The sequence below is a fragment of the Choloepus didactylus genome, chromosome 3 (genome assembly GCF_015220235.1).
Source record: "Choloepus didactylus isolate mChoDid1 chromosome 3, mChoDid1.pri, whole genome shotgun sequence".
Classification (NCBI taxonomy): domain Eukaryota; kingdom Metazoa; phylum Chordata; class Mammalia; order Pilosa; family Megalonychidae; genus Choloepus; species Choloepus didactylus.
The window spans coordinates 1,015,918-1,035,036 of NC_051309.1; the positions used below are offsets into that span (position 1 = coordinate 1,015,918).

General features: G+C 39.5%; 1 pseudogene; it reads left to right on the forward strand.

Annotated features, from left to right (window-relative positions):
• The first annotated feature begins 9,945 nt into the window (after window positions 1-9,945).
• On the forward strand, window positions 9,946-10,934 carry LOC119529117 (annotated as a pseudogene).
• The last annotated feature ends 8,185 nt before the right edge of the window (window positions 10,935-19,119 follow it).

The window sequence follows — 19,119 nt, forward strand, 5'->3', positions numbered from 1 at the left end:
GAATAAAGTCATGATGCACACAACAATATTGATGAACATTAAGGACCTTATGTTGAGTGAAATTACCCATAAACAAAAGGACAAATACTGTATGGTCTAACTAATATAAACTAACTATATTGAGCAAACTCGGAGAGTTGAAGTTAAGAGCACAGGATATCTGCAGATAGAAAGAGGGTAGAGATTGGGAGCTTGATGCTGAAGGAGTACAGAATATTCAATAGGATTGACTGTAAAGATCCAGAAATGAATAGCACAATATTATCTGGTGGTAGCACAATATTGTAAATATCATGAGCAAAGCTGAGTGTGAACGTGGTTTAAGGATGAAGGCTGGGGCATGTAGGACTCCAGAAGGAAAGAGAGGGGATAAAAGCTGGGGCTGTGTAACTTAGCAAAACCTAGAGTGGACAATGATGGTGATTAAATGTACAAATCTAAGAATGTTATCACATGAGTGAGAATGAATGAATGTTAACATTGCAACATGTTAAAAATAGGATGGTATTTGGAAAAAATATGATTAATGCAAACTAGGGTCTTTAGTTAACAGTAACATTGTAATATTCCTTCATTAATTGTAATGAAGGCAATACACCAAAGCTAAATGTCAATAATGGAGGGGTATTGGATTCTTGTTGTTGTTTCTCTTTTTTCCCCCTTTTTCCTTTTCTTTCTTTGTGGAAGAAATGGAAATGTTCTCATATAGTAAATGCATAACTATGTGATTATACTGGGAGCCATTGACCATACACAGGATGGATTGTAGGTGTGTGAATAAAAATGTTTAAAAAATAAACAGAAAAATTCAAGTGCCAGAGAAGATGTGGAGGGAGAGATACACGTATTCACTGTTGGTAGGAAGTAGGATGGTGTAGCCCCTCTATAGGCAGTGAGGTGGTTCCACAAAAGGCTAAATATACATTTGCCATATGATCCTGCGACCTTATTATTAGAGACATGAATGGACATTTGCACACTTGTGTTTATGGCAGATTATTCATGATTTGCAATGGGTGGTGGTGGCCTGAGGGTACATCAGCTGATGAACAGAAGGGTGAACTGTGGTGTGTACATATGACAGAATATGGAGTGGCTGGAGGAAAGAATTTAGTTGTGAGGCATGCAACAATTTGAATGAAACTTGAGGACATTATATGGAATGAAATAAGACAGAAACAAAGGACAAATATTGTATGGTCTAACTAATGTAAGTGTAATGAGCAAATACTGGGAATTGAATCTGAGAGTGTAGGTTTTCAGGGGACACAGTGGGTAGAGATAGGGCAATTGATGATTAGGGAGTACAAAATGTCCAATGAGGCCCATGGTAAAGGTCCCTAGATTGTGAGCTCTTGCAGCAGGCATGACTACTCCTCAATTTTAGCTGTTATTTCTAAATTTGAGACGCTCTGCTCTTTGTGTATAGCCTGGTATTTCCTGGTACTCTGGGTTCTGGGTGACCCCTGAGACTCAGAGTTGGAGTTCAGCAGCTCTGAGGGTCAGCATCAGTCCATACAGCAACTGCTGAAGAATTTCAGTCTAGTCATGTTCTTTGAAGGGGAGTTTGATATAGGAATTCTTACTACTTTGGAATGGACCAGGTTCTCTGTTAGGAGGTGCTGGGAGAAGATGGACCACTACTTTGGCACTTTTCCCAAAGGCAGTCACCCGTTCTTCAATGAACACAATTTGGGGAAGAGGAATCACCATGCAGCTGTCCTGGCTTCCGTTTGCTTCCTCAGGAAGATCTGAAGCTGCACAGGCGGCACGGCCCTGGGGGGAGGCCTCCAGGTGTGAGCTGCCCCACACCCCGGCCCTGGCACGCCCACAGGTCCCTCACCGCCCTCCCAAAGCAGGAACATGGCATTCAGGGCCTCCTTGGAAGCCCAAAGGGGACCCCTCAGGCCCTGGAGCGTAGGGCGAGCCCTTGGAAGAGTGGGAAGTCTCAGTTATTTCTTTATTGTGAAAAGGTAATAACTTCCAAATTATGATTTAACTAGTATATAGGAAATTTCCAAAAATGTTGTTACAACACCATAGTTTCAGTTATTCTCTTATTGTGAAATATAACATATATACAAAAAGGTGATAACTTTCAAATTACAATTTCACAAGTAGCTATAGAGAAAATTTCAAAGGATGCTATGAGTTACAGTTCTGCCATTTCAGTTCTTTCCTTCTAGCTATTCTAATACTCTAGCAACTAAGGAAAAGAAAATTATATAGAGATTCGGGATTCATCATCCTTTGTTAAATTCCATCTTGTCTGTTGCTACCACTTCCTCTAGTTTAATCACTTCCCCAATATTCAGGGATGTCTAGGCAAGTGACCTAATTTGTTTGTTGAAAAGGGGTGTCAAATTTATGGGAAAAGGGGAAACATCTGATTGATGTTCTTGAAGAGGCTATTGCGTCTGGATTTGGGGACTTAGCTGGCATAGGAGTCCTCTGGAGGATTTAGGTTTCTGAAGAATGAATTTGGTGAGTGAAATGTTTTAGGTCTCATATAGGGATCCAGGTATTCTTTAGGATTTTCAGGACTACTATTAACTTGGGCCTATACTGTGGCCATTTGCGTATCTATGTGAAACTTGCATAGGAGTAACCTCCAGGACAGCCTCTTGACTCTATTTGAAATCTCTTAGTCACTGAAACCTTATTTTCTTGCCTTTCTTTCCCCCCTTTTGATCAAAAAGGCACTCTCAATTCCTTGATGGCAGGGTCAGGTTCATTCCCGGAATCCATGTCCCACATTACCAGGAAGGCTCATTCATCTTGGGGGTCCTGTCCCACATTGGGAGGAGGGAGAGGAATTTATTTACAGAGTTAGACTTAGAGAGAGAAAGTCCACATTTGAGCAACAAAAGAGGTTCTCTGGAGGTGACTCCTAGGCATAATATAGGTGGGTTCAGCCTCCCATTTACAACCATAAGTTTCACCCAAGCAAGCCTGAAGATCGAGGATTTGACTTGTAAAGTAAGGGGTTCCTAAGCTCACATAGCGTATGTTCTGTCCATGATAATCCATCCATATCTTACATTTTCATCACTTAGTTGTACACTCATCATCACTCTCCACTTTAAATACTTCTCATTACTCCAAAGGCCCCATACCTCTTTTCAGCCTTAATTATTTGTCCCCAGTACTAGTAAGGTATTCCTATTAATGATAGTTCCTAGTATGCAATAGGTAGATTTTCCCATATACCATTCTGCTGTCAACTCTCTGTACTACTTTAGTACAGTGTCATACTTTAGAAGTATATAATGCAAACTTCTATGTGTGTTTGTGGTGCTGATCTATAGGATATATGCCTTTAAACAACCCCTTTCAATCCTATTTGCCTTTAATACAGCTCTGATACTTACAATACCATTAACAAACAATCATCACCACTATCCATTCCCATACCTTTGAATTCACCCTCATTAACAAATCTGAACATATTAGATTATCATTACCCCTCACTCAGTTCTGTCTATCACTAGGTCCCAAATATTCTACATCATAAGAAATTGATTTCACATTATTCAGGTAGTGGTAATATGCAATATATTTCCCTTTGTGTCTGACTTATTTCACTCAGCATTATGTCTTCAAGGTCCGTACATGGTGCCATATGTTTCAGGACCTCGTTCCTTCTCACTGCTGCGTAGTATTCCATCGTGTGTATAGACCACTCATCTGGTGAAGGACACTTGGATTGTTTCCATCTTTTGGCAATTGTGAAAAAATGTTGCTATGAACATCAGTATACAAATATCTGTTCATGTCACTGCTTTCAGATCTGGGTATATATCAAGAAGTGCAATTGCCAGATTGTAGGGTAATTTGAAATCTGGTTTTCTGAGAAACCAGCAAACAGTCTTCCACAGCAGCTGCACCATTATACATTCCCACCAGCAGTGAATAAGAGTTCCAATTTCTCCACATCCTCTACAGCATTTATTGTTTCATGTTTGTTTAATGGCAGCCATTCTTATTGGTCTGAGATGTTATCTCATTGTGGTTTTGATTTGCATTTCCCTAATAGCTAGTGAGGATGAACCTTTATTCATGTGTTTTTTTAGCCATTTGTATTTCCTCTTTGGAGAAATGTATTTTCATATCTTTTGCCCATTTTATAATTGGGATGTTTGTACTATTGTTGAGTTGCAGGATTTCTTTATATATGCAAGATATCAGTCTCTTATCAGATACATGGTGTCCAACTATGTTCTGCCTTTGAGTTAGCTGCCTCTTCACCTCTTTGACAAAGTCTTTTGAGGCATAGTAGCTGTTGACTTTGAGGAGTTCCCATTTATCTATATTTTCTTTTGTTGCTTGTGCTTTGGGTATAAGGTATAAGAAACTACCTCCTTTTATTATGTCTTGAAGGTGTCTCTCTATATTATTCTGAGAGTCTTATTGTGCTGTCTCTTATATTGAGGTCTTTGATCCACTTTGAATTAATTTTTGTGTAGGGTGTGAGGTAGGGGTCCTCTTTCATTCTTTTGATTATGGCTATCCACTTGTCCAGCCCCATTAGTTGAAAAGACTATTCTCTCCCAGTTAATTGGATTTGGGGCCTTATAAAAAATCAGTTGACCATAGGTCCGAGAGTCTGTTTCTGAACTCTAAATTCAATTCCATTGATCAGTGTGTCTATCTTTATGGCAATGCCATGCTGTTTTGACTGCTGTGGCTTTCTACTAGGCTTCAGTTCTGGAAGTGTAAGTCCTCCTACTTCATTCTTCTTTTTTAAGATCTTTTTGACTATTCAAGGCTCCTTTCCCTTCAAAATAAATTTGATAAATAGCTTTTCCAAGTCTATGAAGTAGGTTGTTGGAATTTGGGTTGGGATTGCATTGAATCTGTAGATCAGTTTGGGTAGAATTGACATCTTAATGACATTTAGTCTTCCTATCCATGAGCATGGAACATCTTTCCACCTATTTAGGTCCTTTTTTATTTCTTTTAGTAAAGTTTTGTGATTTTCTGTGTAGAGGTCTTTTACATCCTTGATTAAGTTTATTCCTAGGTACCTGATTTTTTAAAGTTGCTATTGTGAATGGAATTTTTCTTCTGATTGACTCTTCAGTTAATCATTACTAGTGTATAGGAACATTACTGACTTGTGGGTTTTAATCTTATATCCCACCACTCTGCTGAATTTGTTTATTAGCTCAAGTAGCTTTGTCATCAATTTATCAGGATTTTCCAAATATAAGGTCATGTTATCTGCAAATAATGACAGTTTTATTTCTTCCTTTCCAATTTGGATGTCCTTTGTTTCTTTGTCTTGGTGAATTGCTCTGGCTAGAACTTCTAGACAATGTTGAATAATAGATGTGACAGTGGGCATCCTTGTCTCATTCCCAATCTTAGGTGGGGGAGGCTTTCAGCCTGTCACTGTTGCATTCTCTGCTGGCTGTGGGTTTTTCATATGTGCCCTTCAAAATATTGAGAAAGGTTCTTCAATTCCTACCTTTTGAAATGTTTTTATCACAAAAGGATGTTGAATTTAGTCAAATGCTTTCTCAGCATCTATCAAGATGATAATTTAATTTTTCCCTTTTGATTCATTAATGTATTGTGTTACATTAATTGATTTTATGTGGAACAACCCTGGCATGCCTGGAACAAACGCCACTTAGTTGTGGTGTATATAATTCTTTTAATGTGCCTTTGGACTCAATTTGCAAGTATTTTGTGAGAATTTTTGCATCTATATTCATTAGGGAGATTGGCCTATAGTTTTCCTTTTTTATAGTATGGTTTTGGTATCAGAGTGATATTAGCTTCATAAAATGAATTAGGTAGTGTTCATTTTTATTCAATTTTTTGAAAGAGTTTGAGCAGGAATGCTGTCAATTATTTTTGGAAAGTTTGGTATAATTCCCCTGTGAAGCCATCCGGCCCTGGGCTTTCATTTGTAGGTAGATATTTGATGACTGATTGGATCTCTTTGCTTGTGATTGGTTTGTTGAGGTCTTCAGTTTCTTCTTGGGTCAGTCTAGGTTGCTCATGTGTTTGCAGGAAATTGTCCATTTGCTCTAAATTGTCTAGTTTATTGGCACACAGTTGTTCATAGTATCCTCTTATGAGTTTTTTCTTCAGGATCCATCATAATTATCCCCTTCTCATTTCTGATTCTGTTTATTTGGGTCTTCCCTCTTTTTTACTTTGTCAGTCTAGCTAAGGGTCTCTCAATCTTGTTGATCTCAAGGAACCAACTTTTGGTTTTATTTATTTTCTCTATTTTTTTTGTTCTCCAGCTCATTTATTTCAGCTTTAAACTTTGTTATTTCTTTTCTTCTACTTGCTTTAGGGTTAGTTCGCCTGTCATTCTCTATCCACTTCAGTTGCTCATTAAGTCTGTGGCTTTAGCTCTTTCTTGCTTTTTACTTTTATCATTTATTTTATTTTTAACTCATTTTTATTGAGATATATTCATATACCATGCAGTCAGACAAAGCATAAAATTGTTCATAGTACCATTATATAGTTGCGTGTTCATCGCCAAAATTAATTTTTGAACATTTTCATTACCATGCTCAAAAAAATAATAAGAATAAAAATTAAAGTCAAAAAGAACACTGGGTGTTTTGTTTGTTTGTTTGTTTTGCCCCCATTTTTCTACTCATCCATCCATACACTGGACAAAGGGGAATGTGGTCCATATGGCTTTCCCAATCACGTTGTAACCCCTGATAAGCTACATTTTTATACAGTCGTCTTCAAGATTCATGGGTTCTGGGTTGTAGTTTGATAGTTTCAGGTATTTACCGCTAGCTATTCCAATCATTAGAACCTAAAAGGGTTATCTACATTGTGCGTAAGAGTGACCACCAGAGTGACCTCTCAGCTCCGTTTGGAATCTCTCAACCACTGAAACTTATTTCATTTCCTTTCACATCCCACTTTGGGTCAAGAAGATGTTCTCCATCCAACAGTACTGGGTCTAGATTCCTCCCTGGAAGTCATATTCCACATTGCCAGGGTGATTTACTCCCCTGGGTGTCAGATCCCACATAGGGGGGAGGGCAGTGATTTCACCTGCCAAGTTGGCTTAGCTAGAGAGGGAGGGCCACATCTGAGCAATAAAGAGGCACTCAGGGGGAGACTCTTGGTCACAATTATAAGCAGGCCTAGCCTCTCCTTTGCAGCAACAGTCTTGCCAAGGGTGAGTCCCATGGTAGAGGGCTCAGCCCATCAAACCACCAGTCCCAAATGTCTGTGAGTACATGTGCATCTATCACCACAATCAGCACTTGAACATATTCATTGCTTCAAAAAAAATTTTTTTTTAATTGAAACCACATTTCCAGAAGATGGTGGTTAGGGGAGACGGCAAAAAAAATCTCCGTGAAAAATACTCGACAAAAGACAGAAAGTGACCCAGAATACCAGTTCCAGCAATGCACCAGCTGGACAAATTCTGCTAAATCTACAGGGACCGTGCACTTGGTAAAACCAGGTGTTCTAGTTTGCTAATGCTGACAGAATGCAAAACACCAGAAATGGATCAGCTTTTGTAAAAGGAGGTTTATTTGGTTACACAGTTACAGTCTTAAGGCCATAAAATGTCCAGGGTAGCACATCAGCAATCCCCCTTCACTGGAGGATGGCCAATGGTGTCCAGAAAACTTCTGTTAGCTGGGAAGGCACGTGGCTGGCGTCTGCTCCAGAGTTCTGGTTTCAAAATGGCTTTCTCCCAGACATTCCTCTCTAGGCCACAGCTCCTCTTCAAAATGTCACTCTCAGTTGTTCTTGGGGCATTTGTCCTCTCTTAGCTTCTCCAGAGCAAGAATCTGCTTTCAATGGCCATCTTCAAACTGTCTCTCATCTGCAGTTCCTCTCTCAGCTCCTGAGCGTTCTTCAGAGTGTCCTTCTTGGCTGTAGCAAGCTTGCTCCTTCTGTCTGAGCTTATATAGTGCTCTAGTAAACTAATCAAGGCCCATGCTGAATGGGCGGGGCCACACCTCCATGGAAATTATCCCGAGTTATCACCTATAGTTGGGTGGGTTGCATCTCCATGGAAGCACTCAATCAAAGAATTACAATCTAATCAACATTAATACATCTGCCCACACAAGATTACATCAAAGATAATGGCATTTTGGGGGACATAGTACATTCAAACTGGCACATTCCATCCCCTGGACCCCAAAATGCCATGATCTTTCCATATACAAAATACATTCATCCCATCACAGTATCACAAAAACTTAAATCATTTCAGTAACAATAGTTAAGTGCAAGATCCCATTAAATCAGTTACAGGCATGGTTTGTCCTAAGGCATAATTCCCCTCAGACTCTGTACCTGTGAAACTTAGAACAAGTTATGTGCTTCCTATATACAAAGGTGGGACAATCATAGGATAAACATTCCCACTGCCATAAGGAGAAACTGAAAGGAAAACAGGGTTTAAGGGACCAAAACAGTTCCTAAAACTGGCAGGACAAACTCCGTTAGATTTCAAAGTCTGAGAGTCATTAACAGAACGACGTTGCATCCTTGGGGCTTGAGAGAGCAGGAGTCTAACCCTTCCTAAGGGCCTTTGTGGCAGCCCTTTCCTCTCCAAACGCTTGTGTGAGTGCTCCAACATATCCACACATTGGGGAGACCACCTTTTCGGCCCCACCCTCCTCAAACATTGGGGCAGCTCCCAGATTCCCTTCCATCTCCGGGGCACATGCTCAACCCCTTCAGAACAGTGTGGTGGCAGCCAGGCTCTCCTGAGTCCCCTGGGAATGTGCTCCACCCTCTTTGGGGCTTGGGGTTGCAGAACTTTTCCTGAACGTCAAGGTGGAAGGCCTGCCCTCAAACTCCAGGGTAAACTCACCCTTTCCATGCATGTGGGCTGCTCCACTCTCCCAGCCCAAGGCCTCTTGACTCCAGACCTCAACCTCCATGGCTCTGTCTTTGAAGAAATTTTTCCTTCAATTTGTTCCTTGTCTGTCTCCTCCAGACCAGACCGGCAGCGGCTCCATCTATAAAGATCTCACAAAAATTCTGTTGGCTTTGCATGAAGCACACAGGGGTCAAAGCCATCAGACAATAGGACTTTCCACAAATCTTTCTGGGTAACTCCATTTCCAATCTTGGCTTGTACTGAAATGGTGGCTGGGTTCCATGTTTGGTTAAATCTTCATGTAGGGCTGTAACTTCTGGGGTTTCACCCCATGGAAGCCCAGAGTTTTTCAAGCCATCAATTTCTGGTTTCTTTGAAACCAAGAGTTCATTTCTCAGCTTATCTGTGTCCTCTCACATTTTTCTATAAGCTGCAATTAAAGCCAGGCTACTTCTTCTATATTTTGCTTGGAGATCTCATCAGCTAAGTATTCCAGGTCGTCGCTTTCAAATGCTGCCTTCCATCCGACACCAGGACTCAATTTGGCCAAATTCTCTGCCACTTTAAAACAAGGATCGCCTTCCTTCCAGTTTGCAACAACACATTCATCATTTCTGCTCAAGGCCTCGTCAGAAGTATCTTTAGAGTCTGTATTTCCACAAACAGTCTCTTCAAAGCAGTTTAGGCCTTTTCTATCAAGCTCCTCACAATTCTTCCAGAATCTTCCCCTTATCCATTTAAAAAGCCACTCCAACATGTTTGGTATTTGCAAACTCAGCAGCAAAAGCACCCCACTCTCGGTACCAAAATCTGTTCTAGTTTGCTAATGCTGCCGGAATGCAAAACCCCAGAAACGGACTGGCTTTTATAAAAGGGGGTTTATTTGGTTACACAGTTACAGTCTTAAGGCCATAAAGTGTCCAAGGTAACACATCAGCAATCGGGTACCTTCACTGGAGAATGGCCAATGGTGTCCAGAAAACCTCTGGTAGCTGGGAAGGCACGTGGTTGGTGTCTGCTCCAAGTTCTGGTTTCAAAATGGCTTTCTCCCAGGACGTTCATCTCTAGGCTGCAGTTCCTCAAAAATGTCACTCTCAGAAGGGATGGAGCTTCTGGTTGCCGAGCAGCAAAGGGTGATCGCAAGACATGAAGTCCGAGAAATTGAGCAGCGACATACAATGGATGGTCCTCGGCAAGATATGTCTTTGGATGAGGAAGATGACATGGTGAGCATTTATAACAGAGTCCCCAAAACTGCAAGCACCTCTTTTGCCAATATCGCCCTATGACCTGTGTGCAAAGAGTAAACATCATGTCCTTCCCATCAGTACTGCCAAAAATAATCCAGTGATGTCACTGCAAGTTCAGGCACGCTTTGTTAAGAGTGTAACTTCCTGGAAGGAGATGAAACCAGGGTTTTGTCATGGACATGTTTCTTATTTGGATTTTGCCGAATTTGGTGTGAAGAAGCCAATTTACATTAGTGATGTCAGGGATCCTATTGAGAGGCTAGTTTCTTACTATTTACTTTCTGAGATTTGGAGATGATTATAGACCAGGGTTAAGAAGGCAAAAACAAGGAGATAAAAAGACCTTTGATGAATGTGTAGCTGAGGGCGGCTCGGACCGTGCTCCAGAGAAGCTCTGGCTTCAAATCCCATTCTTCTGTGGCCACAGCTCGGAATGCTGGAATGTGGGAAGCAGGTGGGCTATGGATCAAGCCAAGTATAATGTCATTAATGAATACTTTCTGGTGGGAGTTACTGAAGAGCTGGAAGATTTTATCATGTTATTGGAGGCAGCTTTGCCCCGGTTCTTCAGGGGTGCTACAGAACTCTATCGTACAGGAAAGAAATCTCATCTTAGGAAATTCCCCACTAAACAGACCACTGCAAAACTGCAGCAGTCTGGCATTTGGAAAATGGAGAATGAGTTCTATGAATTTGCACTAGAGCAGTTCCAGTTCATCAGAGCCCATGCTGTTCAAGAAAAAGATGGAGACCTCTACGTCGTAGCACAAAACTTTTACTATGAAAAGATTTACCCTAAATCAAAGCAAGTACAAGGTGCAGCTGTTAGATTCTTGAACTAATGTTTTATCCTCTCTTTACCTTCGTTCTCAACTCCACAACCTGGATTGCTGATAGGTGTATAAGACGATTTGTATTGAACCGAGTTAGGAAACAGGACAATAATGTCAAGGAAGTAGTTACTGGCTGGTATGTCAGTGTTCTAAGAAGTTTAAGAAGGGTGTTTTGTTTTTTTTTTTCTGGTTAGATTTTGGTGGGAGTTATAACTTCCTGCCTGAAAAAAACCTACACTTCACCTAAAATACACACATAGCAGGTCTAATCAAAAGGCTAAATACCATTTCAGAAAAGGTTCTGATACTCTGTTTTTGACAAAGCTTTTTTTTCAACTAAGCATGAATGAAAATGAATCTGTCTGCTATTTCCACCTTCACCTGGAGGTCTGGGTTATCCACTTTATGAATAGTGTTAATAGCTGGTTGACAGTGTGTGTTTTGTTTCTGTGAATCAGGGCCTGTGAAATTTATTGGAATGACTATCATGTTTGCTAAGAAATGTTTCTGCTGTAGCTGGATTTGACCATATTATGTAGGTTGTTTTAATTCTTTTAAAATGATGATTAGTGTTAAAAAAAAATTTAAACCGTTACTAATACTGTGAAAAAATTAGAGAGAGCAGTATTTCTCATTCCTGCCCCCCCAGTATCAAGATTCGGAAGACACTTCAAAGAATGTTGACATTATCTGAAGTTTTACTTAAGAGTTCCACACACTGATATTAAAAAAAGTAAGTTCAGATTTGTTTCTCTGTGGATTATTTGTAATAGCTGTAAATTGAAATATTGGTGACTCTATCTGACTCCGTTAGTGAGCTGTGGTGTGGGTAGGGTTTTCCTACTTCTTCTGTACTTTCACCTGTAGACTATTTTTACTAAGGTGAATTATAATGTGTTTTAAAGCATTGCATTTACAAAAAAGGAAAATGCTGTAAATATTGCATATTTTATGTATTTGGACCAAAACATTATAAGTAATTAAACAAAAATGGTTTTGCACCAATTTTATTATGCAAAGTAAAACCATCAGACCTACATTTTTGTATTTTTTATTTAACCTTACTGTCAAGATATCACTGAAATGAATTTCAGTAATCTTTCAATTTTGATACACAGTACATTATTCAAAATTGGAGGCAGTATTTATGGTGAAAAGCATATGGACAGAGTCAGAAAACTTGATTTCTGATCATGGCTCTTTCCCTTACCAGCTGTGTGACTTTGGGCAAGTCATTTAACCTCTCCTGGCCTCCATTCCTCATCTTCAAATGAGGATAATAATATCTGCTGTACCTACCTCACAGGGATATTCTGGGGATTCAATGAGATGGCCTGTGAAAGCACTTTGAAAACATAAAGCGCTATATAAATGTAAGGTATTATTGTAGAAACATCCTTAACATAGTTTCATACCATTCATTTTTTAACACAATAAAGGTAAAATCTACTTATAAGCTTGTTGAAAAAAAAGTCAATTCATATCTGATAAATATCTTAGTGTTTTATCTTCTGTGTTTCAACAGCTTTTGAAATATGAAACACCTGGAACTCTTAAAATTCTTGAGCTGGTGCTTGAGTTCAGAAGGTTCCCTGTTGGAAATAGACTTCCTTAGCTGACTAGGGGCAGGAGAAACTTCTGTCTCCAGATTTGAAATATTGTTCTGTTTTTGTTTTACGTTAACAGTCAGAAATGGTAACTGTTTTATGCTTATGGTTTCTAAGGTATATTTTGTGGAGTTTAATTTCGCTATGCATTCTTTTTCCCCTTCTCAGAGTGACAGAGATAAAGAATTTTAGGAACAGATTTTCAAAAAGAATAGCCTTTAATATGTCTAATTTAAATAAATATTCTAGAACAAGTCTTCACCAAACTATGTATACATTTTAGACAGGTCTCTTTAAAGGTTATTAACTGGAGAGGTGTTGGGGTGGGGAGCAGTATTTATCAGAAAACTTTTACAAACAAATTTGAAGAAAAACTAAAGGAAGATGATAAAATGAATCATTTTAGACCCTTTCTTCCCAGTAATATGAAAATATTAAGAGAACACATTCAGGAATACTTTTCTTACTTAGATTTCTTCTTTCCTTTTTTTTCCTTCTTTTTAAATATACTAATTAACTTTTACAGGTATTTGTGGAACATATATACAAATTATTTCCTTGCCCAAAAGGAGAAAACACCAAGTTGGGGGTTTGTGACGTTTATCTGTTAATGACTTCCAGTGTTCAGGTTATTCTTGGAATACAAGCTAAAATCTCCTAGAGGTGCATTAACTCTTTTCAGTAACTAGGGTAGCATTCAGCACACTAGATCAAGGTCAGTACACTTTTTGTGTAAAGATCCAAGGAGTAAATATCTTAGGCTTTGTGGTTTATGTGGTCTATGTCACAACTACTCAATTTTGCCATTATAGTGTAAAGGCAGTCATAAACAATATGTATGTGACTGCATTCCAGTAAAACTTTATCTATAAAAACAGGTGACATGTCAGCTCTTGCCTAAGGGCTGTAGTTTACCAACATCTGCACTAGAGAAATCATTATTTGTGGAGAAACCGTTTTTGATCTTACTCCAGTGTCCTGAAGGAGCTCATGCACTTCCAGAGGCTCCTAACTTACATCCAAAGAATAGCTCTCTGATTCATGCAATCTCTTCCACAAATTCATAAACTTTTATGACTTAGATTGCTTCCAGCTGGGCATGTTTTCTTTCCCAGTTTACCAGTTCAGAATAGGGGCATTTATTCTGTCATCTTGTAGGGTAGGTTAGGACTGTCCCTAGAGGCTGAGAAAGGGGTAGATTTCATTCCATCTGGTCCAGTACAGTTCTGGGAGTCAAGTGCAGAGTCCTGATAATGCCTAGCTTTATAATCAATTAAATAGATAGAACCACTGAGACAATAATATATTTTTTTTTAAGTGGCAAATGTGTTTTTTTTTTTTTTCAGCCTTTGCTTTTTTCCGTATTTTGATCATAGGGAGATTTTTTTGCATAATACAAAGGTAAATAACCACCTTGATTTTTAAAAGATAATGTTATGTATGTGTGCATATAATTATATCTATATCTATATATTTCCTAAAAGAGGAAAAAGTACCTTTTTGTTCAACTTGTATCAACTCCTGTTTTCTAATTGCTGTGAAATGGCAACTGTTGATAAATTATTGTGACTGTTTTAAAATATAATGGGGAGGATATATTTTTATTTTACCCAGCTTTAATCTGTAAAATATCATTTAAATACATCTGACAGCAACACCTAAAAAAGAAAAAAAGTGTCACTCTCAGTTGCTCTTGGGGCATTTGTCCTCTCTTAGCTTCTTCAGAGCAAGAATCTGCTTTCAATGGTCATCTTCAAACTGTCTCTCAGCTTCAGCTCCTCTCTCAGCTCCCGGGTGTTCTTCAAAGCATCCCTCTTGGCTGTGTCAAGCTCGCTCCTTCTGTCTGAGCTTATATAGTGCTCCAGTAAACTCATCAAGGCCCTTGCTGAATGGGCGGGGCCACACCTCCATGGAAACTATCCAGTCAGAGTCATCACCCACAGCTGGGTGGGTCACATCTCCATGGAAACACTCAACAAAGAATTACAATCTAATCAACACTAATATGTCTGCCCACACAAGATTCCATCAAGGATAATGGCATTTTGGGGGACAGATGCATTCAAACTGACACACCAGGAGTCTGCGTTCTGAAATGAGTGAGTGAGCCTACTGGATAACCGGCAGCCATGCTGTGATCTGGGGAAACCAGGGGTTGGCACTTAGAGTTGGACTAGCTTTAAAAACCCAAAAGCAGCTGCGGATACAGCAGCGAGAACCACACAGTGAAGTGTGGTGGGAACTGTCCCCACAACCTGTGGCGCGCCTCAATATCTGGCATGGACAATAGCCTTTCATGCACCCACTGCTAACTGTCTTAGAGCTAGGAAGGCAGACGTTAGCAAAAAGAGGAAAATAACCACACCCCTTGCAGCCATCTTCCTGGTGGGCTGGGAATGCTCCTGCCTGGCGCCGGCGCCACAGCCCAGAGCTGCCCCAAATAACCCAGTGTGACGGGAAGTGTTTCCAGCAACACGTGCACATGCTACAATATCTGGTGTGGACAATAGCCTTTTGCGCACCCACAGCTACCTGTCAAGGAGCTAGGAAAGTGGAGGTGTGCAAAAAGGGGGAAATTAACACACCCCGTACAGCCATCTTTTCAGCAGTCTGGGAACACCTCTACGTGGCCCTGAGGCCCAGAACTTCCCTTGGGGGATGTCACTCACTTGTAACATAACACAGTCTTCCCTCAGCAGAGGCGCTAGGAAGGCACGGCTTGGAAGAGGGACCCACTTGGAAATCCCAGGGACCCTACATCAATGCCAAGGACTTGTGGGTCAGCAGCACAGACAATCTGTGGCGAGACTGAACTGAACGTTTAGAGTCTTCAACAGCTTTAATTCTCCAGGAACACCAGGGAGGTTTGATTATTAAAGCTGCCCTCCCTCCCTAATCACTCAGACACATGCCCCACATTCAGGGCAGGCAGAACCAACTACACATGCAAACTTGGTGCAATTGGACCCCCACAAGAATCAGACCCCCACTCACCACAAAGACAAAGTTGGGGAGAACTTGCTTGAGGGGAATAGGTGTCTCACAGAGGTGACATGCTGGTTAGAGACAGTGTAAACCACCAAGCTGTAGATCTGACAAATTATAGATAAGTGTTTGAATAAGTCTACATATCCTAAAAGAACCCTATCAAGTTAAGCAAATGCCAAGAGGCAAAAAACAACAGAAAATTTTAAAGCATAGGAAGAAAACAGACATATGGATGGCCCAAAGCCAAACACCCAAATCAAAAGATCAGAGGAGACACAGTACTTGGAGCAATTAATCAAAGAACTAAAGACAAACAAATGAGAGCATGGCACAGGATATAAAGGACATGAAGAAGACCCTAGAAGAGCATAAAGAAGAAATTGCAAGAGCAAATAAAAAATAGACAGTCTTATGGAAGTAAAAGAAACTGTTGACCAAATTTAAAAGATTCTGGATAGTCACAGTACAAGACTAGAGGAAGCAGAACAGTGAATCAGCAACCTTGAAGAAGAGAGAATGGAAAGTGAAAGAACAAAAGAAAGAATGGGGAAAAAATGAAAAAATAAAACGGACTGCAGGGATATGATAGATAATATAAAATGTCCAAATATAAGAGTCATTGGTGTTCCAGAAGAGGAAGAGAAAGGTAAAGAGCTAAGGAGAGTATTCAAAGAAATTCTTGGGGAAAACGTCCCAAACCTTCCAAACAACATAAATACACAAATCATAAATGCCCAGTGAACTCCAAATAGAATAAATCCAAATAAACCCACTCTGAGGCATATTCTGATCAGATTGTCAAATCCTGAAGAGAAGGAGCAAGTTCTGAAAGCAGCAAGAGAAAAGCAATTCACCACATACAAAGGAAACAACATAAGACTAAGTAGTGAGTACTCAGCGGCCACCATGGAGGCGAGAAGGGAGTAGCATGACATATTTAAAGTTCAGAGAGAGAAAAAATGCCAACCAAGAATTCTTTATCCAGCAAAGCTCTCCTTCAAATTTGGGGGAGAGCTTAAAGTTTTCACAGAAAAACAAATGCTGAGAGAATTTGCTAACAAGAGACCTACCCTACTTGAGATACTAAAGGGAGCCCTACTGACAGAGAAACAAAGCAAGGAGAGAGAGAGATGGAGAAAGGTTCAGTACTAAAGAGATTCAGTATGGGTACATTAAAGGACATTAAGAGAAAGAGGGAAAAATATATGTGACAAGCATAAACCAAAGGATAGGAGGGTTGATTCAAGAAATGCCTTCACAGTAATAACATTGAATGTAATCAACATTAGACAAACAGGAAACTACAAATGCTAGAGAGGATGTGGAGAAATTGGAACTCTTATTCACTGTTGGTGGGACTGTATAATGGTACAGCCACTCTGGAAGACAGTCTGGCAGTTCCTTAGAAAACTAGATATAGTTACCCTTTGATCCAGCAATTGCACTTCTTGGTATATACCTGGAAGATCTGAAAGCAGTGACAAGAACAGATATCTGCACACCAATGTTCATAGCAGCATTATTCACAATTACCAAGAGATGGAAACAACCCAAATGTCCTTCAACAGATGAGTGGATAAATAAAATGTGGTATATACACATGAAGGAATACTGTGCAGCAGTAAGAAGGAACAATGTTGTGAAACATATGACAACATGGATGAACCTTGAAGACATAATGCTGAGCAAAATAAGCCAGGCACAAAAGGGAAATATTATATGCTACCACTGTTGTGAACATTGAAAAATATAAAATAAATGGTTTATAAGGTAGAATGTAGGGTACCTAGCAATAGAGAGTAATTAGTGAAGAGAGAACGATAACCTAATAAGAACAGATAAGTTATTGTGGGTAAATTTAACATTCTGGGAATGAATAGGAATGACTATGGTTTGTTAATTTCTGGTAGGTATGGTAGGAATAAGTTAACGGAAATGTTGCTATCTTAGGTTATCTGTCTTTCTTATTCCTTTGCTGTGTTATAGTCTGTATATTTTCCTGGGGTAGAGTAGGAACATGTTGGAAGTTAAGTAGTTATTTTAGGTTAGTTGTCTTTTTCTTATTTCCTTGTTTTGATTTGTTTGAAATGTTTTTTATTGCAGTTTTTAAATTTTCTATATAGTTAATAGTTAATTAAAAAAAAAGTGAAAAATATGCAGATCCCCCCTCAGGAGCTGGTGGAGAATGCAGGGTGTTGGGCTTCCCCACCTCAATGGTTGCTGATGTGCTCACAGACATAGGGGACTGGTGGTTTGATGGGCTGAGCCTTCTACCACAGGACTTTCCCTTTGGAAGATGTTACTGCAAAGGAGAGGCTAGGCCTGGTAATAATTGTGCCTAAGAGCCTCCTTCTGAATGTCTCTTTGTTGCTCAGATGTGGCCCTCTCCCTCTAGCTAAGCCAACTTGGCTGGTGCAATCACTGCCCTCCCCCCTACGTGGGATCAGACACCCAGGGGTGTAAATCTCCCTGGCAATGTGGAATATGACTCCTGGGGAGGAATGTAGACCTGGCATCATGGGATGGAGAACAGCATCTTGACCAAAAGGGGGATGTGAAAGAAAATGAAATAAGTTTCAGTGGTTGAGAGATTCCAAAAGAAGCTGAGAAGTCACTCTGGTGGGCACTTTTATGCACAATATAGACAACCCTTTTTAGGTTCTAATGAATTGGAGTAGCTATCAGTAAATACCTGAAACTATCAAACTACCACCCAGAACTCTTGAATCCTGAAGACGATTGTATAACAATGTAGCTTATGAGGGGTGACGATGTGATTGGGAAAGCCATGTGGACCACACTCCCCTTTGTCTAGTTTGTAGATGGATAAGTAGAAAAATGGGGGCAAAACAAAACAAAACAAACAAACAAAAAAACTAAAGGAAGAATGGGGGGACAATTTGGGTGTTCTGTTTTTACTGTTTTTTTTTAATTCTTGCTTTCACTTTTTCTGGTACAAGGAAAATGTTTAAAAAAATAGATTGGGGTTATGAATGAACAACTATATGATGGTAATGTGATCAATGGATTGTATATTTTGGATGATTGTATGGTATGTGAATAAATCTTAATAAAAAATAATTAAAAATATTAAAAATTTTTAAATACCATACAATACAATATAATAAGCTCAGACAATAACACCAAGAATCTCATACCCCTCCCTTATATCCCCTTTCATACACATTTAGCTTTGGTATATTGCCTTTGTTGCATTTAATGGAAGCATATTACAATGTTACTGTTAAGCATAGACTCCAGTTTGTTTTGATTATATTTTTCCCCACTATTGTCCCTTTTTCAACACTTCTTTCTTGCTTTTTGATATATGCATTTAGAGCTATAAATTTCCCCTTTCAGCATTGCCTTCACTGCATCCAATAATTTTTGATATGTTTTGTTCTCATTTTCATTGACCTCTAGATATTTGACTATTTCTCTTGCAATTTCTTCTTTGACCCACTGGGTGTTTAGGAGTGTGTTGTTGAACCTCCATATATTTGTGAAAGACCTGGTTCTTTGGTGGTTTTGACTTCTAGTTGCATTCCATTGTGGTCAGAGAATGTGCTTTGAATAATTTCAATCTTTTTAAATTTATT